The following is a 24,976-nucleotide window of genomic DNA, read 5'->3' as shown; positions in this document are numbered from 1 at the left end:
GTCAATCACTCTGAGGCGTATAGCTTCTTCATCATTAAAGTCATTGAACTTACAGTGTTTGATGGGCACATCCAGTCTCTCAACAAATTTGTCGATGGGCTCACCGGCTTTCTGTCTTTCTTGACTGAAGAAGTACTTTTCGTAATCTACATTTAACATTGGATTTAACTTGAGATTCAAGGTTGCTTTGATTTGACTGTATGTAATTTTATCAGCTTGCTACATTTTCTTTATGACTTCTTTTACACCTTCACCAGCAAGATACTTGAGGTACTTGATAATCTTCTTGTTATTTGTTTCCTTAATCTCATCAATGAAATCATCAAATGTCTCTATCCAGGCAGTCCATTTGTCACCAATTTCAACTTTTTGGCTGTATCAGATGGTGGTGGTGGCATCAAGAAGGTGGCAGCATTGTAACCATTTACAAGATTGGCTGAAGCTGAAGGTGGAGTTTCTTCCTACACCATCTGCTGTCAGCTAGGACCTGCTTCATCCAAACCATCTCTAAGGCCCTGTTCTGTGCTCGCCTCTGGGTCATCTTGGGCAGCCCGCAGAACGATGACCTCCCTCTTGGTCTCCATTGGGCCCTTTGGAAATTTTTTGAGCCACCACCCAGCAGCTTTGATGGTGGCCGCTTCAGATATGGACAGCTCTGCAAGCACAACCCTGGGTGACTTCTCTGGGTTTGCTTTCCCCAGGGCAGGGGCACAATGGTTCTCTCTTCCAAGTTCTTGTAAGCAGATGACTATTTTGATATTTGAATTTCGTTGCTTGTAAGCATTTCTTTGTGGTGTATTGCACCTGGTTGATCTCTGCCTTGCAGTATTGTCACTTCGTATGAATTCATGGCTTTAAGTTGCGCAGTCACGCAGTACCTCTTTGTGCAGCGTACCTAGCAGGTTCTCGGCCACCGATGTGTAGACTTCTCAGTGAAGCTTTCATTAACTTCAAATGCTTTACACAGAACTGGTGCTACACTTTGACTCCACATACACAAAGTGTTGTTCTGCTCTTCGACGGAGGCACATGTGCCATGTACAAGAAATTTGCTGGACCATGGCAGATTTTCTAAGAGAGCACTGTAGATCACTGTAGATCTTCGAGTTACTTATCCCCTATCTCATCCCCAGTTGTAGCGTTCTCCCCTTCCCTAGTACCCACCAAGGACTAAGTAAAACACAGAGCTTAGTATAACACGTCTTCATTCTTCTGCATGTAACCACAATCTCAACATTCTAAACCTACATTTACTTCACTAAGCCCTAATGCTTTTATCACAGTTCTACGGAGTCCATCAGGAGCCACAATGGTTCTGTCATTACAAACTCACAGAATACTAAAAGCAGTAACACTGAGCCCATCCCACTCTGTGACGAGATTAGGACTGCTACCTTCCTTCATTGGCTGACCTATGAGGGTAGGCAGCAGCCCCAATCCTCCTCGGACCTCCGAGGCTTGGAACTGCTGCCTACCCTCACCGTTGACTTAAGATCAGCCAATGAGGGAAGACAGCAGTCCCAACCTTCCTGGAACTTCCGAGGCTACCCTATCAGAGAGTTGCTGTTGAGGTAAGTTCTATGTGTTTTTTTTCTTTGGTGCGTGAATGTATGCATGAATGGATGTGTATTTGTTTATTGAGTGTTTGTGTGAGAATGAACGGTTGTGAGGGAGGTGTGTGTGTGTGCTTCCTGCCCCTTCCGCCTTCCTCCCTGGTAAAATTACCGGTCGGAACTGCCATTCAGTAAATCAAACCATGTGCAATTTCACAAAGTTAAGTTTATCATGCGTAGGAAAATTGGGCAAGCTAGATCTGCCTCGTTAGTAGATTTGGCGCTTATTTATGAGCCCTTGCGTCACTTTTACGCCACTGGTGCGTCCCTTTTTGTGACGCACAGGCAGCGTAAAAAATGCGCCATGTTGCGCCCTATTTACAAAGTGACGAATATGGGCCTATGCACCACTTTGTAAACCCCTGCGCCACATTGAACCTGCGCCAGGTATAATGTATGTAGGGAGGGCGTTCCCCCGAAAAAAGCCTCATAGAAGTGGCACATTGAAATCTATGAGATGTCACTGCGCCACTTCTAGGACGCTACTGCGTCAATATCTTACACCTGCCTCACAGCAGGCTCTTTCACATGGGGCTCGCCCCATGTGAAAGGACACATTGCTGGAGTTGCGTCTGTTTTCAGACACACCCCAGCAATGCGTCACTTTTGCGCTGACAGATACGTCAGTAATACTGACATATCTGTCATTCCTTGCGACATGATGCGTCATACAGTAAATATGATGCATCCATCATGTCACAGGAGGGCGCAGTGAAAAGCATCGCTGTTTTCACGCAGTGATGCAACAGTTTTCATAAATAAGGCCCTTTGTCTTTGCTTAGATCCCTAAGGGTGTTTGCCTTGTTCCTCTCTGTGTCTATCTCTTTGCATACAGTAATTACATTTGCCGCCAAAAGATACAATGCTATTTCGCGCTGGGTTCGTACCAACCACTCAGAGCAACAAAAACTTCGCATGCTAAAGTTGATCGACAGTTGTTTGCCCCGTGTTCCGTTGCTTTTCACCGCATTGCGTCACGAGAGGCCTGGGTGTTTATTTAGCCGAGAGTCGACCGGAAAGAAGTTACATTGTGTTTATCCACATCCATAACCCCTGATCTAAGACTTCAGAGAATGTTTCCGATAAGCACTCACTTGTGTACTAAGGAAAAATGCAGCAGGTTGCTCCGGTTCATATTATGCGATTTTTTTTTACAAACCCACATCTTTCAAAGTGTCCCTGAACAATGTTCTCCATTCTGTTTGAAATGGCTATATCAGAATCATTTAGCAAAAATTGTTACTCTGAATATTTTAAATGGACAAATCAAAATTTAATGAATTGGGCCCTTTCAGAGGGATAAAAATTCATTGCTTGCATATCAGATGTAGCACTGATGATTGCCAAGATAAAACACTACTGAACATTAGCCCTTTATATAGTGCCCAAGAGTGAAGCTGACTAGAAGGCGGATTATATGGTTGTACATTACATACCCACAGTGCTGCATTTCCAATCGTTTCCCCTCTCTAATGTCAGTAAAGTAGGGCAGACATGGAGATTATAGTTATTCACACTGAGTGGCGCTGCCTGCAATAATTACAATGCAGTTCTCTCCAAACGTGATTTCAAACCAAGAACTGAATTCTTTGCGACAATCAAACTCCGCGTAACTGTTTTATTTTCTTTGTTATTGCCAGGCTACTAAACTCCACTTTTGTAATCAACATTGCCTTCCTCGTCTGCACACGCATAGAAAGAGGAAAGTGCCATCAATGATTGTTTTTGTGCAACTTGCAACATGACACAAGGGTGTCTGCATTGGTGCACGGCGGCAGTTTGTGTGCTGGCACAGGGGAGAAGGACAGGAATGTGCCTTATTTTGTAGACACAGCTCATTACAGCCCTTTTCTTTTGACGCACGGCAGCACAGCGGGAAGGCCTGCTGCGCAAAAGTTTGTAAATGAGGCCCATAGGGCGTATGAGTGGCGCAATGAGGAGAAATACTTTTATTGCAGCATGCAGCGTGTCCCTTCCTGTACAAAAACAATCATCCTCGCAACACGGGCACCCTTGCAATATGACACAAGGATGTCTGTGATGGCTCCCGGATGCTGTCTGTGATGGTGCACAGCTGTTGATTGTGCGCCGGCGTAGGGAGAAGGACAGTGATGCGATGTATCTTGTAGATATGGCACATTCCTGCCCTTTTTGTGCGCTGTGGTGCACCGAAAGAAAAGGGAGGAATTCTCTGTTCCTACAAGGTACTGCTCATTCCTGCCCTTCTCGCCTGTACCGACGAGCAAACAGCAGCCCCTGCATCATGTTGCAAGTGTGCCTGTGTTGAGGAGATTATTGGCTTTGTGCAGTAAGGGCCACCTTCCTGACAAAACCATCATTGATGGCATTTTCCTCTTTCTATGTGTGCTGTTTCAGTGGACGGAGGTGCAAGGTCACATGGCGGCTTCTGCCTTCAGTACCATGGGCCAGATTACACCTCCGGCTTTTACTGTGGCACCTGCACCGTTTTGTGAGCTTTCCATTTCAGGATATGAACATGGTGATTTTGGTGTCTCAAGACATTGTTCAAAGCCTGCAGTGGTGGCTGGACTAATCTAATCTCACTGACAGTGTTGACAACGGACACCAGTGCCTTTGGTTGGGGGGCCAACAGTGGGGCAGTAGTCCATTCAGGCTTCGACACAGATTGGAGGTCATGCAATCATTCAACTGCAAGGAACTGTTAGCAATGAGCGGGCCTTCCTGTATTCCAATCCTCACCTGACAGGTTGCCATGTCCTGGTGAGGATCCGACAATTCGGTGACTGTGGCATATGTCAATCATCAGGGAAGCATATGCAGCCACTCACTTCGGGCATAGTATCAAGCCCCAAAGATAATTATCGCTGAGCGCGCTTTTAATTATCTCCGGCTATCGATGGAATATATCGCCAAGCTAGCGCTGTATCATCAACGCTATAACGCTATGGCGATATATATTCCAGCGATAGCGGGGTTTTCCATGGAACATCGCTGGTTTTCCAGCGATATTCCATGGAAAACAGTGATAAGCTTGATGATAGACCCTGTGGCCTTAGCCCCACAATCCACCTCCCATTGTCATGTATGCCTTAGTCAGGAATTTAACAGAGGGTAAATTCCTGAGTTGAGGCAGAGTTAGCACAAATAAAATTATCGCTACGCCTCTTTGTTAATATCGCAATATTTTCCCATGTTGTTTTCACAGCCATGCCTACTTTGCATCTCATTATCAATGCGAGGCAAGGCGTGTGAAAAACGGGAGCTAAGTCAAGGGAACACGCGCTGACGTGTCCTTGTAAATAATGCAATATAATTATCACCGCTTTGCACCCGAAAAACAGACGCTAAAGCGGCGACGATTGTATCGCCTGCCCTTGGTAATATGCTCCTAAATCAGGTGACGTGTGTATAGCAAGTTGGGAGGAATTTAATATCCAAGCCATTTCTGCTCAACACATCAGGGGTACCTCAAGGTCCGTGTCTTTTTCTTTCTCACACGATGCAGGCATCAACAGTGGGGTACCATAGGTGACCCCCTCGGCCCCCGACCGGAGGCCACAGAGTGAAGGGGTCCCTATTAGGTGCCACCAAACTTGCTTACAGACCATGTCAGAAAGCTTAGCATCGTAATCCCTACGGCAGAAATGCCGTCCATGGGGATTACGAATAAGTCTGCGACTGGCCGACGGGCTCCGACGGGCTCCAACTGGCCAACGGGCTCCTTGAGCCCATCGGAATCCAGCCGGAATGACCAGCAGGTTTCACTTTTGACCACCTGCATAATAATGCAGCGATCGAAAGTGAAACCCGGGATGAGGCCCAGAAAGCCTCCGACTTGCGGTCAGAAGCTTTCCGAGTCTCATCGTAATGAGGCCCTAAGTGTTCTCTTTATGAGCTTTCTCCCATGTCTTATTCTATTTCTTCTATTCTTCAGTTCTTTTTGGCTGAGTTTCATAAGGGCTGTACACTGTTTATGTTGAAAGGTCAGTGGGCAGCTATCAGAGCTTTTAGGGATTCCGTTTCCTTTTCCTTGAATGTTGGGCCTTTGGTTACCAGATTGCTTTTGTAGGTTTTCCCTCACTTCACCTGCTGGTAGATCTTCTGTTCCAGCATGGGTCTCCTTTTGAGCCTTTATCTACTGTAGGTCTGAAGTTCCTTTCCTTTAAAGTGGCATTCCTGGTGGCTATCACTTCTGCCTGGTGATTGGGGGAGCTTACTGCTTTGGGGTGTTCCCTTCCATATTTGTGATTTATGGAGGATGCTGTGGTGTTATGGTTGGATTCTGGGTTTCTTCCAAATGTTCCTTCTAAATTTCATACATCTCAAGAACTGGTGTACCTTCTTTCTGTCCTTCTCCCTCCTCTCTGGAGGAACAGATTGTGGTGATCTCATGTTAACTGTATTCCAGTATTACATCACTGGAATGTAGAATGTCCAATGTTGGTTGATGAGTTAGAGATTCTGTGCAAGTCAGTTACTTTGAGACTTCTGAGGTTGTGGCAAATAAACACACAACGTGAAGTACTTCTGTCTGCTGACCTTTATTGATTATTACATCACTACAAATTGGCGACAGACACACTCAGAAATTTACTCACCCATTGACAGACCCACTCAAACACTCATGTGCCCACTCACAGACCCACTCAGAGGCTCATGCACCCACTCACAGGCCCACTCACAGACTCATAAAGCCAATCACACACCCACTCAGAGATGCATGTGCCCACTCACAGACCCACTCAGACACTCATGTAACCACTCACATACCCACTGAGAGACTGATACACCCACTCACAGACCAACACAGACACTTACACACCCACTCAAAGATTCACTCAGACACTCATGCACTCACTCACAGACCCACATAGACAGTCACACATCCACTCACAGACAAACTCAGACACTTATACACCCACTCACAGACCCATTGACGCAGATACACACCCAGTCACAGATCCCACTGAAACACTCATGCACGCTATCACGGACACATTCTGAGACTTATACATGTTTTTTATACAGTTATTTAGATAGTAAAATAGCTAGTGTGATGGTCAGAATCAATTATATAGTTATACAGTTTTAATGTGCTGGTGGCTATTGAATATCTGCTTTTGTTTTGCAATTTCACAACGTATTCTCACAAATATCACAACGTTGTTGTGAATATTTGAATAAATTGAAATAAAATATTTATAAAGAAAATGAATAACATGTGGGGCACTATGGTGGCTCTTAGAAGAGCCTTTGTGTTCATTGTGTGTATATGACAGTAACATATAGGACAGGATGCAGAGTTTCAGGTTGCTGAGAAACCCCCTATTGCCTTAGTCTCTAAAGGGAACTCCATCACTTCTATAGATTCCATTCATGTTGAAATAGAGGTTTTTGTAGATAGAGCCCATGTTATGATCTTTGAAGAATACAGAAACAGCTGTATTAACATTATCCCAGCTTTGTCAATCTATGGACAGAATTGATTAGACCACTTCCATTTCTGCCTTTGGCACATGATGGAGTACACGAAGACAGTGTGAGGGAAAAGTGTCTTTAATTGTGCAAATGTATCATTCATAAGGATTTCCAGTCCTACTCCAGTCAGTGTGAATAGGTCATTGTCACCACAGTGCACAATCATGAGGTGAGGGGATCGGGATTCCATGATGTTTTTGACCAAATTCAGCAATTGGTGCCACTTTAGTCCCCTATGGATAATTCAAGTAATGTCCACATTAAGCAAACTCCAGTGCCTGTCAATACCACTCTTTCTAGCAGGGTCTATAGCCCAAAAGACATAGCTGTGGCCTACAATTCAAACCATTTTGAAGTAAAGCAGCAGTGGGGGATGGGAGAGGACTGGAACTGAATGAGATAGTTTTCAAAATGGAAGGCAGATAAAATGAAGGTACGTTCCTGGTTAAAAAATAACATACTTGATTGGATGCATTACAGCCGTCTTCAGCCCGGCTTGCTTGAATCCAGTGGCAAAGTGAGCAAGGGACTCACGTCTGAGCATACCCTGCCACACTTAGTCTCTGAAGCTTGTTTCCGGTCCAGGGAAGGCATGGCTTGGCAGTTTAAGCTGGACTGTTCCCATGAGGCACAGGGTCAGACTGATTTGCATATAGCCATGCCTGAACTGGGGTGGCAGAGTGGGCTAAAGAACGGTGATGGATCAAACCCAGATCTTTTGACTGGGTGTGAGTGTTTGATTGGTTCAGATGCTCTGTCCATCACCACCCCCTTTTGTACCGCTTTGGCCACCATAAGTGTGGCAGAGTATGCTCAGACGTGAGTCCCTTGCTCACTTTGCCACTGGATTCAAGCAAGCCGGGCTAAAGACGGCTGTAATACCAGAAACCAGTCCTCGGAAGCTTGTTTCCGGTCCAGGGAAGGCATGGCTTGGCAGTTCGGGCTGAACTGTTCCCATGAGGCACAGGGTCAGACTGATTTGCATATAGCCATGTCTGAACTGGGGTGGCAGAGTGGGCTAAAGAACGGTGATGGATCAAACCCAGATCTTTTGACTGGGTGTGAGTGTTTGATTGGTTCAGATGCTCCGTCCATCACCACCCCCTTTTGTACCGCTTTGCCCGCCATAAGTGTGGCAGGGTATGCTCAGACGTGAGTCCCTTGCTCACTTTGCCACTGGATTCAAGCAAGCCGGGCTGAAGACGGCTGTAATGCCAGAAACCGGTCCTCGGAAGCTTGTTTCCGGTCCAGGGAAGGCATGGCTTGGCAGTTCGGTCTGGACGGTTCCCATGAGGCACAGGGTCAGACTGATTTGCATATAGCCATGTCTGAACTGGGGTGGCAGAGTGCGCTAAAGAACGGTGATGGATCAAACCCAGATCTTTTGACTGGGTGTGAGTGTTTGATTGTTTCAGATGCTCCGTCCATCACCACCCCCTTTTGTACCGCTTTGGCCGCCATAAGTGTGGCAGGGTATGCTCAGACGTGAGTCCCTTGCTCACTTTGCCACTGGATTCAAGCAAGCCGGGCTGAAGACGGCTGTAATACCAGAAACCGGTCCTCGGAAGCTCGTTTCCGGTCCAGGGAAGGCATGGCTTGGCAGTTCCGGCTGGACTGTTCCCATGAGGCACAGGGTCAGACTGATTTGCATATAGCCATGTCTGAACTGGGGTGGCAGAGTGGGCTAAAGAACGGTGATGGATCAAACACAGATCTTTTGACTGGGTGTGAGTGTTTGATTGGTTCAGATGCTCTGTCCATCACCACCCCCTTTTGTAACGCTTTGGCCGCCATAAGTGTGGCAGGGTATGCGCAGACGTGAGTCCCTTGCTCACTTTGCCACTGGAGTCAAGCAAGCCGGGCTGAAGACGGCTGTAATGCCAGAAACCGGTCCTCTGAAGCTTGTTTCTGGTCCAGGGAAGGCATGGCTTGGCAGTTCGGGCTGGACTGTTCCCATGAGGCACAGGGTCAAACTGATTTGCATATAGCCATGTCCGAACTGGGGTGGCAGAGTGGGCTAAAGAACGGTGATGGATCAAACCCAGATCCTTTGACTGGGTGTGAGTGTTTGATTTGTTCAGATGCTCTGTCCATCACCACCCCCTTTTGTACCGCTTTGGCCACCATAAGTGTGGCAGGGTATGCTCAGACGTGAGTCCCTTGCTCACTTTGCCACTGGATTCAAGCAAGCCGGGCTGAAGACGGCTGTAATGCCAGAAACCGGTCCTCGGAAGCTTGTTTCTGGTCCTGGGAAGGCATGGCTTGGCAGTTCGGGCTGGACTGTTCCCATGAGGCACAGGGTCAGACTGATTTGCATATAGCCATGTCCGAACTGTGGTGGCAGAGTGGGCTAAAGAACGGTGATGGATCAAACCCAGATCTTTTGACTGGGTGTGAGTGTTTGATTGGTTCAGATGCTCCGTCCATCACCACCCCCTTTTGCACTGCTTTGGCCGCCATAAATGTGGCAGGTTATGCTCAGACGTGAGTCCCTTGCTCACTTTGCCAGTGGATTCAAGCAAGCCGGGCTGAAGTCGGCTGTAATGCCAGAAACTGATCCTCGGAAGCTTGTTTCCGGTCCAGGGAAGGCATGGCTTTGCAGTTCGGGCTGGACTGTACCCATGAGGCACAGGGTCAGACTGATTTGCATATAGCCATTTCTGAACTGGGGTGGCAGAGTGGGCTAAAGTACGGTGATGGATCAAACCCAGATCTTTTGACTGGGTGTGAGCGTTTGATTTGTTCAGATGCTCTGTCCATCACCACCCCCTTTTGTACCGCTTTGGCCACCATAAGTGTGGCAGGGTATGCTCAGACGTGAGTCCCTTGCTCACTTTGCCACTGGATTCAAGCAAGCCGGGCTGAAGACGGCTGTAATGCCAGAAACCGGTCCTCGGAAGCTTGTTTCTGGTCCTGGGAAGGCATGGCTTGGCAGTTCGGGCTGGACTGTTCCCATGAGGCACAGGGTCAGACTGATTTGCATATAGCCATGTCCGAACTGGGGTGGCAGAGTGGGCTAAAGAACGGTGATGGATCAAACCCAGATCTTTTGACTGGGTGTGAGTGTTTGATTGGTTCAGATGCTCCGTCCATCACCACCCCCTTTTGCACTGCTTTGGCCGCCATAAATGTGGCAGGGTATGCTCAGACGTGAGTCCCTTGCTCACTTTGCCACTGGATTCAAGCAAGCCGGGCTGAAGACGGCTGTAATGCCAGAAACCGGTCCTCGGAAGCTTGTTTCTGGTCCAGGGAAGGCATGGCGTGGCAGTTCGGGCTGGACTGTTCCCATGAGGCACAGGGTCAGACTGATTTGCATATAGCCATGTCTGAACTGGGGTGGCAGAGTGGGCTAAAGAACGGTGATGGATCAAACCCAGATCTTTTGACTGGGTGTGAGTGTTTGATTGGTTCAGATGCTCCGTCCATCACCACCCCCTTTTGCACCGCTTTGGCCGCCATAAGTGTGCCAGGGTATGCTCAGACGTGAGTCCCTTGCTCACTTTGCCACTGGATTCAAGCAAGCCGGGCTGAAGACGGCTGTAATGCAAGAAACCGGTCCTCGGAAGCTTGTTTCCGGTCCAGGGAAGGCATGGCTTGGCAGTTCGGTCTGGACGGTTCCCATGAGGCACAGGGTCAGACTGATTTGCATATAGCCATGTCTGAACTGGGGTGGCAGAGTGGGCTAAAGAACGGTGATGGATCAAACCCAGATCTTTTGACTGGGTGTGAGTGTATGATTGTTTCAGATGCTCCTTCCATCACCACCCCCTTTTGTACCGCTTTGGCCGCCATAAGTGTGGCAGGGTATGCTCAGACGTGAGTCCCTTGCTCACTTTGCCACTGGATTCAAGCAAGCCGGGCTGAAGACGGCTGTAATACCAGAAACCGGTCCTCGGAAGCTTGGTTCCAGTCCAGGGAAGGCATGGCTTGGCAGTTCCGGCTGGACTGTTCCCATGAGGCACAGGGTCAGACTGATTTGCATATAGCCATGTCTGAACTGGGGTGGCAGAGTGGGCTAAAGAACGGTGATGGATCAAACCCAGATCTTTTGACTGGGTGTGAGTGTTTGATTGTTTCAGATGCTCCTTCCATCACCACCCCCTTTTGTACGGCTTTGGCCGCCATAAGTGTGGCAGGGTATGCTCAGACGTGAGTCCCTTGCTCACTTTGCCACTGGATTCAAGCAAGCCGGGCTGAAGACGGCTGTAATACCAGAAACCGGTCCTCGGAAGCTTGGTTCCGGTCCAGGGAAGGCATGGCTTGGCAGTTCCGGCTGGACTGTTCCCATGAGGCACAGGGTCAGACTGATTTGCATATAGCCATGTCTGAACTGGGGTGGCAGAGTGGGCTAAAGAACGGTGATGGATCAAACACAGATCTTTTGACTGGGTGTGAGTGTTTGATTGGTTCAGATGCTCTGTCCATCACCACCCCCTTTTGTACCGCTTTGGCCGCCATAAGTGTGGCAGGGTATGCTCAGACGTGAGTCCCTTGCTCACTTTGCCACTGGATTCAAGCAAGCCGGGCTGAAGACGGCTGTAATACCAGAAACGGGTCCTCGGAAGCTTGGTTCCGGTCCAGGGAAGGCATGGCTTGGCAGTTCCGGCTGGACTGTTCCCATGAGGCACAGGGTCAGACTGATTTGCATATAGCCATGTCTGAACTGGGGTGGCAGAGTGGGCTAAAGAACGGTGATGGATCAAACCCAGATCTTTTGACTGGGTGTGAGTGTTTGATTGGTTCAGATGCTCCGTCCATCACCACCCCCTTTTGCACCGCTTTGGCCGCCATAAGTGTGGCAGGGTATGCTCAGACGTGAGTCCCTTGCTCACTTTGCCACTGGATTCAAGCAAGCCGGGCTGAATACGGCTGTAATGCCAGAAACCGGTCCTCGGAATCTTGTTTCCGGTCCAGGGAAGGCATGGCTCGGCAGTTCGGGCTGGACTGTACCCATGAGGCACAGGGTCAGACTGATTTGCATATAGCCATTTCTGAACTGGGGTGGCAGAGTGGGCTAAAGAACGGTGATGGATCAAACCCAGATCTTTTGACTGGGTGTGAGTGTTTGATTGATTCAGATGGTCCGTCCATCACCACCCTCTTTTGTACCGCTTTGGCCGCCATAAGTGTGGCAGGGTATGCTCAGACGTGAGTCCCTTGCTCACTTTGCCACTGGATTCAAGCAAGCCGGGCTGAAGGCGGCTGTAATGCCAGAAACCGGTCATCGGAAGCTTGTTTCCGGTCCAGGGACGGCATGGCTTGGCAGTTCGGTCTGGACGGTTCCCATGAGGCACAGGGTCAGACTGATTTGCATATAGCCATGTCTGAACTGGGGTGGCAGAGTGGGCTAAAGAACGGTGATGGATCAAACCCAGATCTTTTGACTGGGTGTGAGTGTTTGATTGGTTCAGATGCTCCGTCCATCACCACCCCCTTTTGCACCGCTTTGGCCGCCATAAGTGTGGCAGGGTTTGCTCAGACGTGAGTCCCTTGCTCACTTTGCCACTGGATTCAAGCAAGCCGGGCTGAAGACGGCTGTAATGCCAGAAACCGGTCCTCGGAATCTTGTTTCCGGTCCAGGGAAGGCATGGCTCGGCAGTTCGGGCTGGACTGTACCCATGAGGCACAGGGTCAGACTGATTTGCATATAGCCATTTCTGAACTGGGGTGGCAGAGTGGGCTAAAGAACGGTGATGGATCAAACCAAGATCTTTTGACTGGGTGTGAGTGTTTGATTGGTTCAGATGGTCCGTCCATCACCACCCCCTTTTGTACCGCTTTGGCCGCCATAAGTGTGGCAGGGTATGCTCAGACGTGAGTCCCTTGCTCACTTTGCCACTGGATTCAAGCAAGCCGGGCTGAAGGCGGCTGTAATGCCAGAAACCGGTCCTCGGAAGCTTGTTTCCGGTCCAGGGACGGCATGGCTTGGCAGTTCGTTCTGGACGGTTCTCATGAGGCACAGGGTCAGACTGATTTGCATATAGCCATGTCTGAACTGGGGTGGCAGAGTGGGCTAAAGAACGGTGATGGATCAAACCCAGATCTTTTGACTGGGTGTGAGTGTTTGATTGGTTCAGATGCTCCGTCCATCACCACCCCCTTTTGCACCGCTTTGGCCGCCATAAGTGTGGCAGGGTTTGCTCAGACGTGAGTCCCTTGCTCACTTTGCCACTGGATTCAAGCAAGCCGGGCTGAAGACGGCTGTAATGCCTGAAACCGGTCCTCGGAAGCTTGTTTCCGGTCCAGGGAAGGCATGGCTTGGCATTTCGGGCTGGACTGTTCCCATGAGGCACAGGGTCAGACTGATTTGCATAGAGCCATGTCTGAACTGGGGTGGCAGAGTGGGCTAAAGCACGGTGATGGATGAAACCCAGATATTTTGACTGGGTGTGAGTGTTTGATTGGTTCAGATGCTCCGTCCATCACCACCCCCTTTTGTACCGCTTTGGCCACCATAAGTGTGGCAGGGTATGCTCAGACGTGAGTCCCTTGCTCACTTTGCCACTGGATTCAAGCAAGCCGGGCTGAAGACGGCTGTAATGCCAGAAACCGGTACTCGGAAGCTTGTTTCCGGTCCAGGGACGGCATGGCTTGGCAGTTCGGTCTGGACGGTTCCCATGAGGCACAGGGTCAGACTGATTTGCATATAGCCATGTCTGAACTGGGGTGGCAGAGTGGGCTAAAGAACGGTGATGGATCAAACCCAGATCTTTTGACTGGGTGTGAGTGTTTGATTGGTTCAGATGCTCCGTCCATCACCACCCCCTTTTGCACCGCTTTGGCCGCCATAAGTGCGGCAGGGTTTGCTCAGACGTGAGTCCCTTTCTCACTTTGCCACTGGATTCAAGCAAGCCGGGCTGAAGATGGCTGTAATGCCAGAAATTGTTCCTCGGAAGCTTGTTTCCGGTCCAGGGAAGGCATGGCTTGGCAGTTCGGGCTGGACTGTTCCCATGAGGCACAGGGTCAGACTGATTTGCATATAGCCATGTCTGAACTGGGGTGGCAGAGTGGGCTAAAGCACGGTGATGGATCAAACCCAGATATTTTGACTGGGTGTGAGTATTTGATTGGTTCAGATGCTCCGTCCATCACCACCCTCTTTTGTACCGCTTTGGCCGCCATAAGTGTGGCAGGGTATGCTCAGACGTGAGTCCCTTGCTCACTTTGCCACTGTATTCAAGCAAGCCGGGCTGAAGACGGCTGTAATGCCAGAAACCGGTCCTCGGAAGCTTGTTTCCGGTCCAGGGAAGTTATGGCTTGGCAGTTCGGGCTGGACTGTTCCCATGAGGCACAGGGTCAGACTGATTTGCATATAGCCATGTCTGAACTGGGGTGGCAGAGTGGGCTAAAGAATGGTGATGGATCAAACCCAGATCTTTTGACTGGGTGGGAGTGTTTGATTGGTTCAGATGCTCCATCCATCACCACCCCCTTTTGTACCGCAAAGCAATAATCCAGCAAAACATATCAAAACAGAGGAGGCAGTCCGTCAAAATGGAAGGGAGACTCACGCCATTGATGTCAGGTCTAACACGTGTCCCCTCCAGCTGCAATGTGGGGAGAACTATGCTTCCCCTAGGGAGTTCTCTTCACTAAGGCAGAAAAATCTGGACAGACCATCAGCGTGTTCTGTACCAGGGCGGTGTTCCACCGTGAAGTCCATACCCTGTAGGGAAATGGACCACCTCAACAACTTTGGGTTCTCACCCCTCATCTGCATCAGCCATCTGAGAGGCCTGTGGTCGATCTGAACCCGGAAGTGAGTCCCAAACATGTATGGTCTCAACTTCCTCAGGGCCCAGACCACAGCAAATGCTTCACGCTCAATTGCACTCCGCCTCTGTTCCCGTGGAAGTAACCTCCTACTTATGAAGGCTACAGGTTGGTCTAGGCCCTCTTCATTAATCTGTGATAGAACAGTCCCCACATCATGCTCTGAAGCGTCTGTCTGTACAATGAATTCTTTTGAGAAGTTGGGCGCCTGAAGCACGGGTGCTGTGCACATGGTAGTCTTCAGGGCGTCACATCATGCTCTGAAGCGTCTGTCTGTACAATGAATTCTTTTGAGAAGTTGGGCGCCTAAAGCACGGGTGCTGTGCACATGGTAGTCTTCAGGGCGTCAAAAGCCATCTAACAGGTGTCACTCCAGTTCAATTTCTTAGGCTGCTTCCTGGAAGTCAGCTCAGTCAAGGGTGCAACAATGTTGCCAAACCCCTTGACAAACCTCCTGTAGTACCCCGTGAGTCCTAAAAAGGCTCTCACCTGTGTCTGAGAATTTGGGTGTTCCCATGGAAGGATGGTATCAATCTTGGCTTGTAGGGGCGCCACCTGGCCGCTTCCTACCTGGTGACCCAAGTACACAACGGAACCCTGCCCGATCCGGCACTTACTTGCTTTGATCATGAGGCCTGCCTTTCGCAGTGCCATCAACACTTCCCGAGGTGCTGTAAGTGTTCTTCCCAACTGGCGCTGAACACTGCAATGTCATCCAGGTAGGCAGCACTGAAATCCTCCAGCCCAGCTGAAGTTGACCAACCTCTGAAAGGTGGCAGGTGCATTCTTCATCCCAAAGGGCATAACCCGGAATTGGTAGTGCCCATCTGGTGTGGAGAATGCTGACCTCTCCTTAGCCCCATCAGTCAAGGCGATCTGCCAGTACCCAGACGTCAAATCAAACGTGCTGAGGTACCGTGCAGCCCCTAACCGATCAATGAGCTCATCAGCTCTGGGGATGGGGTGTGCATCAGTCCTAATGACTGCCTTGAGCCCTCTGTAGTCCACACAGAACCGGAGTTCGGGTGTGGCACCCGGCGAGGCAGCCTTTGGGACCAATACCACTGGGCTGGCCCAAGGACTGTTGGAGGACTCAATGACCCCTAAAGCAAACATCTTGGAAATTTCCTCCTTAATGTAAGCCCTAACCTTGTCAGTCACTCTGTAAGCCTTGTGCTTCACAGGAGGACTGTCTCCAGTGTCGACATCATGGACGCACCACTCTGTGACACCAGGGACCAAGGAAAATAGATGAGAGAATTGCCCCAACAGCTGGCGGCAATCTTGTTGCCGATCAGGGGTCAGTGTGGCAGAGATGCTGACACCATCCACTGACCCATCTTGCTCTGTTGCAGACAGGAGGTCAGGAAGAGGCTCGGTCTCCTCCTCCATTCCATCATCCGTCGCTAGGAGCATGCCCACTTCGGACCTTTCTAAGTGGGGCTTCAGGCGGTTAAAATGTAGGATCCTCAAAGGGTTCCTTGGAGACCGCAAGTTCACTCGATAGGTGACCTCACTCTTGCGCTACACCACCTCATATGGACCGGTCCACCTGTCCTGGAGCGCACAAGGCTCCACAGGGGCCATGACCAAAACTTTCCGCCCAGGCTGAAGATCAATCAGGGTGGCATTCTGATCGTACCACCGCTTCATTTCCTCCTGGCTGGCTTCCAGATTCACCTGAGCGAGATCCCTGAAACGCTGAAGGCCAGCATGTAACTATATACATCCTGGGGAGGTTTCCTGGGAGATTGCTCCCAGCCTTCCTTGACCAAACTCAAAGGTCCTCTTATCGGGTGACCATACAAAAGCTCAAAGGGGCTGAACCCTAGAGACTTTTGTGGCACCTCACGGTAGGCAAACAGAAGGCATGGCAAGAGGACGTCCCACTTACGCCTCATTGGTTCTTCAAGACCCATGATCATGCCTTTGAGGGTCCGGTTGAATCTTTCAACCAGCCCATTACCTTGTGGGTGGTAAGGAGTGGTGAACTTGTAGGTAACACCACACTCCTACCACAGAGACTTCATATAATTGGAAATGAAGTATGTACCTTGGTCAGACACAACCTCTCTGGGGAACCCCACATGGGTGAAGATCCCCATCAGTGCACGTCCCACCACGGGGGCCATCACTGTCCTGAGTGAAATGGCTTCCGGGTACCGGGTAGCATGGTCCATGAAGACCAGGATAATCCTGTTGCCCATGGCTGTCTTGGGGTGCAGTGGTCCTACAATGTCAATGCCTACCCGTTCAAAGGGGGTACTGACTACAGGGAAAGGTTGGAGAGGGGCCTTGTGCCTCCTTCCACTTTTCCCAATTGCCTGGCAAGTTTGACAGGTCCTACAATGAGTATCTCAACTCTTCCGCATCTGGGGCCAATAAAAGTGGGAGACAAGCCTTTCAAAGGACTTGTTCTGCCCCAGATGACCAGCTAAAGGAACATCATGAGCCAAACCCAGTAGGAAGGCTCTGAAGCGCTGGGGTACCACCAGCACACAGGCTGACCCAGGCTCAGCAACCTTAGGGTCATTATACAGGAGACCATTCTCCCAGTAGATCCAATGTGATCCAGAATGATCACCTGCTGCCTGGTTTGTCGCCTGTTGCCTCAAACCCACAAGAGGACACTTCTGCTGCTCTTCACAAAATTCCTCCCTGGAGGGACCCCCTTCTTGCTGCCAATGGGTCTGCTCAGGTAGGATACCCAGTTCAGAAACTTGCTCACCAGTGGGTTCCAGGGCATCCCCCTCAAGGTCTGCCTCCTCCTGGACCGTGGGAACAATGGGGGCTGTTTTACCACGCCCCCTACCTCTTCTCTTTAAGGCAGGTCCCTGGGCCATAGTTTCAGGCTCCAGGGTCTCTTGAACACCCTTAGCTGCCATAGACCGAGTGGTCACACACGCCCACTCAGGTAGACCCAACATCTCTAAATGCGCCTTCCTCTCCACCTTACCCTAAGGGGAGCTTTCTAAATCCTTGCCTAACAGACAATCAACAGGCATGGATGGCCTCACAGCTACTTGAAGAGTATCAGAGACCCCACTCAAATGGAACTTGAGCCACCTTGCAATGGCTCTCTGTGTTGTCAGATGCAACAACTGGGAAGAATGCATGAGGGACTACCTGCTCTTCAGACACCAAGTGACATTTGACAGCGGTCACACTTGCTCCTGTGTCTCTCAGAGCCTCCACTCTATGGCCATTGATGGTCACCCGCTGCCTGTATTTCTTATTGTTATCAGGCAGCTGACTTCTAAGGACCATCTCAAAGTCTTCTAATGAGACAAGGGACATTTCTGTGAGACCCCACCCACCTTGGGCACCCATCTCCTCCTGACCCAGGGCTACACTGGCCATCTGACGGGGTGGTGCACGGGGTGGCACATACTGACCCTTTTGAGGACACTGGGGATCATACCAACGGTATCCCACCTGCTTACACTAAAAGCAGGTAACGGGCCCCCTATGAACAGGTTTACCTGTCGGGGGTCCTGACATCTTCTCAGGGGGAGGCTGGGAACCCTTATCTAGGTTCCCTTGGGAATTACTTTGGGGACCTCTTTGGAACTCCCTCGGTTTACCCTTGTCCCCCCCACTCTTCTGCTAGGGACCCTGCCCACCTTTGGCGGAGTCTCCCACAAGACCCGTGTGGACCCTGGCACTGACCCAGTGGTCCGCCTCTTCAGCAAGATTTCTAGGATTAGTCAACTTGCTATCAATAAGGTGCTGGCTTAGCTCTAGAAAACAATTAGCAGACAAGTGCTCCCTAGCTATCAAATCATAGAGCGCTTGAAAATTATCAACATTGCTACCCCTCACCCAATCATCCATAGCTCTGCAAAAGAAAGACACATATTCTACCCAAGTGGTTCACTCCAACTTCTTACAATTTCTAAACCTCTGTCTATAGAGTTCTGGAGTTAACCCATACCTTGTCATCAGTGCTTCCTTCATGTGGGCATAAGACATCCTATGAGTACTGGGCAAGTCTAACAAAGTATCCCTCCCCTCAGTCAGAAAGCGGCCCCACAACCCCACTCCCCAATCCTTCTCAGGGACCCGGTGGGCCAATATTGCTATCTCATAGGCTGCAAGCCACTGACCAATATCTTCACCTTTGTGAAAATCTTTGATGACATCCTTAAGAATATGTACTCTGCCTTCTGAAGGCATGGAAGGTGCGCCAGAGGAACTGATGTCTAGGCCCTTGGCCTTGATCTCTAGATCCTTCACCATTCTCTAGTGCTCCATTCTAATTCTCTCTCTTTCCAAAGACAACCTGTTATTCTCTCTTTCCCTCTGACTCTCCATCTTAAGCTTAGCCATCTCCAGCTTGTGTGCCCTACTTCTCTCCCTGTCTTCCAACTCTCTGGAGGACAGGTCTTTGGAAGAGATGCTGCTGCCAGGCGGGGACGGCACCCCTCCCTGGCTGGAAACTCTGGCCCATCAATTTGCCCATTTGCATCCCCAACAGGCTCCACCACAAGTTCAGAGACAGTTCTGGCTTCTACCTAGGTCCTCAGCGCCTTTTGGTAGTCTTCCTTTTTAGAAGTGCCAGGTGTAGCAACTTTCAATTTCCTGCAGAGATACTTGAGCTGTTTCACAGTGTAGGTTTCCAACCTCTCTTCCTCAAAATCAAGATCCATAGATGCAACAGATGCTGGTTTACTCATGGTAGTAAAAATTGGGAGTTTTCAGGAAAAATTTACAGTCCAAGGAAAAAGGTTTTAAAAAAGTATGTGGTCGCATTTGGTCTGCACTCACTAGTAGTGTTCACCAATCACTGTATATGAAATACAAATGCAAAGTCCAAATCCCACCGCTGCCACCAATGTTAGATCTGGGGGGGTCTCTAGTTGGCAATGGTGTTCACCTTTGTCCAAATAGGGACCCTTACTTCTAAGTCAGGACACTGCTTAATAACCCCTGCTCACCCCCTTGGTAGCTTGCCATGAGCAGACAGGCTTATCTCAGAGGCAGTGTGTTAAGCATTTGTGAATATACACAGTAATATAGTGATAACACTACAGATGGACACAACACAAGTTTTATAAAAATAAGTGTTCTTTATATAGACTTAAACACAAGACCACAAACGACAAAAATCCACAATACTACACTTAAGATTAATTAAAAGATGATTAAAGTCTCTTGGTTCAAGTTGTTGGTAAATGCGACAAAGTTCTCAACAAATTACCTGGATGCGTAACGCAAAGTGAACAAAAGGCTTGCAAAAGGGGAGATGCGTCAGTACCATGATCCGGAGGGACCAGTTGCGTCCTTCCTCAATGCTTGCGCAGAGTAGGGGACTCGTCGTGAACCTTACTGGTGCGGGGGTGATGCGTAGATTCTCGGCCTGCGGGCCCGTTGCGGTGCACAAGATGGCGCCTTGATGCAATGCGACGATCCGGTTGTGATGCGAGAAGATGGCGCCCTTGATGCGGCGATGCGATGATGATGCGATGACGCCCTGGCAGCCTTGCGATGACTCTGTACTTTGGAGCCGCGACAGGCCCTGCGACACGCTTCTCCGGTGATGCAATGGCGCCTTTCTCAATGGCGTCACGCTTCTCCGGTGATGCGACAGCAGACAGTTTCGATGAACACAGGCTTCCAGGGAGATGCAGCGAAGGCTCGCTTCTCCGGCGTTGCGATGATTTCAGCTGCGGCGGCGACACGCTTCTTCTCAATGCGTCGCTCTTCCAGCTCCCAGCGGCACGCAAGTGTCTGGAGTCAGAATTCCCAGCAAGGAAATTCAGGAGAGAGCTGGAGGTGAAGTATTTTGTCCCTGAGACTTCAGCAGGAGGCAAGCACAGTTCAAACCCTTGGAGAATATTCTGTAGATGAAAGTCTTTACAAAGTTCCTTCTCCTTTCCCTTGGCAATGAAGCAACCACTGCAGGCCAACCCAGCAAACAGCACACTGGCAGAGGGGCAGTCCAAACTCCTGCAGCTTCCTTGATTCTTCTCCTTGGCAGAAAGGTTTCTTGTTCCAGAAGTGATCTAATTTCTTGGGATCAGGGTCCCAATATTTACACCCAAAAATCCTTTGTTCTCTGAAGGCAGAGAGGCCTCTGCTTAGTCCAAACCAGTTCCTGAGCACCTTGTTTACATGACTCTCTTCTTCCTTTCACTGTGCAGGGCAGAGACATCAGCCGCCCCACAGGAGGTGGAGCCAGCACAGGGGAGGGAAGATACAGCTCTGGAGCACTCTGTTGACGTGATTGCTCCTCTCCTTTCACAGGGAGCACTTGTATTGTGACAATGATTAGCAGTGGCACAGTGCCCAAATCATAAATCCAGCAAAAACATATCAAAACAGAAGAGGCAATCCATCAAAATGGAAGGGAGACTCACGTCAATGATGTCAGGTCTAACAGTGCCACTTTAGTCCCCTATGGATAATTCAAGTTATGTCCACATTAAGCAAACTCCTTTGCTTGTCAATACCACTCTTTCTAGCAGGCTCTATAGCCCAAAAGACATAGCTGTGGCCTACAATTCAAACCATTTTGAAGTGAAGCAGCAGTGGGAGATGGGAGAGGACTGGAACTGAATGAGATAGTTTTCAAAATGGAAGGCAGATGAAATGAAGGTGTGTTCCTGGTTAAAAAGTAACATACTTGATTGGATGCTCTGAATATGGAGGTGAAGAAAATGAGATAGTGTCTAGAAAGTTAAGTAACTACATCTATGATTGGCTGCAGGAAAAAAAAAGTATAATGCAGACTTGGATATGCTTTTAATTCTGTACTGCAAACAGCACCGGGTGTAGCTCATTTTGTAACTACTATGTCCCTTTTAGAATGTACTGTGACATTTTGACCTACTGGCTCTAGTGGGTTTCTATGTAGACAGTGCTAAGAGTTTATTGGGGAAAGGATATTAAAGAAAGAGTTGTCTTTTTTTAAGAAAGAACCCAGGGCCTTATTTATGAAAAGTGTTGCATCGCTGCTGTAAAACAGCGATCCAACACTTTTGAGTGCTCCTCCTGGCGACACCCTGCATGCACTACATTTACTGTACAGAGCTCCATGTTGCACAGATTAACAGATACGTCAGTAATCCTGACTTATCTGTAGGTGCAAAAATGGTGAATTGCTGGAGTGTGTCTGAAAACAGACGGAACTCCAGCAATGTGACATTTCACATGGGGAAAGCCTCATGTGAAAAGCACTGCATTACCCCTTAGGCCTGCTTCAAGCAGGCAAAAGGATTTGACGCACTGACGCCGTAGATGTGTCGCAGTGAAATCTCATAGATTTCACTGTGACACTTCTACTAGCCTTTTCTGTGCCGGAATGCCCACCCTGCATACATTATACCGGCTGCAGGTATAATTTAGCAGAGGGGTTTACAAAGTGACACATCTACCTAGATGTGTCACTTTGTAATTTTATTGTATTGTGGTACATTTTTTACGCCACCGCAGTGTAACAAAAAGTGATGCTACGGTGGCGTAAGATTCCAAAAGAACAAGGGAACCCTACAGGTAGTCAAGGACCGAGGGTAATCGTTTTATCAAGTAACAAGGGTCTTTGATTAAGCAAATTGAAGCAACAGTAAATATATTATAGACAAGAATCTGTTCTATAATGAAAAAGGTGTCCAGCAGGACACTGATTTAATTGAATGCAAAAAGAATGATAAGAATTAAAGACAGACAATTATACAGTGGGATACAATCCTGTATCCAGTACATATAACAGGGGGAAGGGATTAACAGGCAATTACATATGGAGCTACTAGTGAGAAATAATACATTAACCTAGCTTAACTCATGCAGTAAACACAGTTGTGTAACACATTGGAAAGCTAGTGTGTTACTACATAGACAGTCGACGGCGTTTCGATCCTACATATATTAAGGGATCATCATCAGGACTACATATAACATTGCCTTAATTACAAGTCTGCAAGAATGGGGGAGAGAAAAGAGACATAGGACAAAAGCATAAATTAATACCTGTATCCTCTATGTTATTGCATAGCATGACAAGTTTACATACCACGCTTAAAGTGAAGACCTTTCACACGTGCGTGAAATGTACAAAGTGATAGTCAATTCCATCATTTTATTAGAGAAGGCTCACTGTGCACCACTAAGCACTCCCCATATCACGACCTTAATAAAATGATTTCTCACTAGTAGCTCCATAGGTAATTCCCTGTTAATCCCTTCCCCCTGTTATATGCACTGGATACAGGATTGTATCCCGCTGTATAATTGTCTGTCTTTAATTCTTATTATTCTTTTTGCATTCAATTAAATCAGTGTCCGGCTGGACACCTTTTTTATTATAGAACAGATTCTTTTCTATAATATATTTACTGTTGCTTCAATTTGCTTAATCAGGGACCCTTGTTACTTGATAAAACGGTGGCGTAAGGGCCTCATAAATAAGGCCCGGATTGTTATGTAACATGGATTACATTTCCTAGTGACAGCTTGGTAATAAAGTGTGCTGTACTCTTTTTTGTGCAAATTCTACTAACTCACACACTTATGGAGTCACTCATGAACCAACTCAGACATTCTCACACCCACTCAGGGACCAACAGAGACCCTCAGTCAGACACTCATGTACTCACTCAGACACCCACTTAGACACTCACGCACCCATTCACAGACTCATTCAGACACTCACACATCCACTCACACACCAAGTGAAACACTTATACAGCCACTGCCACTGCCACTGCCACATCCACAAAACACGAACGCAGCCACTCATTGAGATACTCACACACACACTCACACATCCACTGAAACATTCATGCACTCACTCACTCATACACTCACTCAAAAAGATTACAGGTTACACTTTGTAAAATAAAAGTAAAAAACCTTAGAAATTCACTGAAAAACCAAAGGGGACCCGGATGTTATAGTTGGGAAATAGAATTTTAAAAACCTTGGAAATTCACAGAAAAAAACAAAGATTACTAGGACGCTAAGATTAGCCTCACATTTCACTCATACAAAACCAGAGAAATTCAGCAGTTCTCGTTACCTGAGTTATCTATAATGTGCCTTCTGTGGATACCAAAAGCAGTAAGTTTAGGATTTTGTTTCGTTCTGTGAATCGGGCCCACAGATACTAACTCCTATGGGAATTAACATGGGGAAAATGCATTTTGCACCCCCTTTTTTCAGCCCTCACTTGACAGATCACCCCAAAACTTCCAAGACAGCAGCTGAAGTGACTGACAAATTAGTTTTGAAAATTTCATGAAGATTCATCAAACGGCGCCAAACGTATTAGGAAAAAAAAATCTATGGAAACTAGGTCCTAACTATAACTTACTATTGGTGATCACCAGTAGGTAATCTATAAATATTCCTGATTTCCCCCTCTGGGTGATTTCAAAATTCTCTGCATGCCATAGTATTTCGTCACCATAACTACCCTGTAACCTTTGGTGTTTTCAGTGAATATATGTATATATATAAAACACACATTATATATGTATGCATGTATTGAATATGGGGCCACATGGCCCCTGCAGCCCCAGAGACCACCCTTGCCCTGGGGCTTCATTTAAATAATAGTACAGGGTTACCCTCATGGCAACCCCCATGCATGCCCTGGGGACCACCACTTCCCCAGGGCAAAAGAAAACAATAATGCTGGGGGGCTGCATGCCCCCCTGCAGCCCCGGGGACCGCCACCTCCCTGGAGAAACACCTTAAAATTAAATAGAGGAGGGGCACTGTCCTGGCATCCCCAGGAACCACTACCTCCTCAGGGTTGTGTAGTTCAACGGAGGGGGGCTGCACACACCCCCCTCTTGGAGCCCTAGATGGCCCTGGGGAACGCCATACCCCAGGGCAGGCTCTAGTAGTGTCTTGAGGAGTCCACACCCAGGACATTGCAGTTTGCTATGGCTTGGTGGGAGTACCGCTCCTGCCAAGCCATAGCAAACACAGCTCCGCTTCTAGTAAGCAAGAGCAGAAAATGCTCTTGCTTACTAGAAGTGGAGCAGAATTGCTTTTACACATGTTAGCAGCTTCCTATGTGTAAATGCAATGTCGGCTCCAGCAGGGCTCCTTTAGCAGAGAAGATGACCATAAATTACTGTAGCACTGCTGTTCTTGTTCAAGGTAATTCAGAACCAGAGGTTCTT

This window comes from Lissotriton helveticus, chromosome 8, assembly GCF_964261635.1.
Source record: "Lissotriton helveticus chromosome 8, aLisHel1.1, whole genome shotgun sequence".
Classification (NCBI taxonomy): domain Eukaryota; kingdom Metazoa; phylum Chordata; class Amphibia; order Caudata; family Salamandridae; genus Lissotriton; species Lissotriton helveticus.
The sequence above is the reverse complement of the archived record's forward strand: the minus strand, read 5'-3'. Positions refer to the sequence as shown.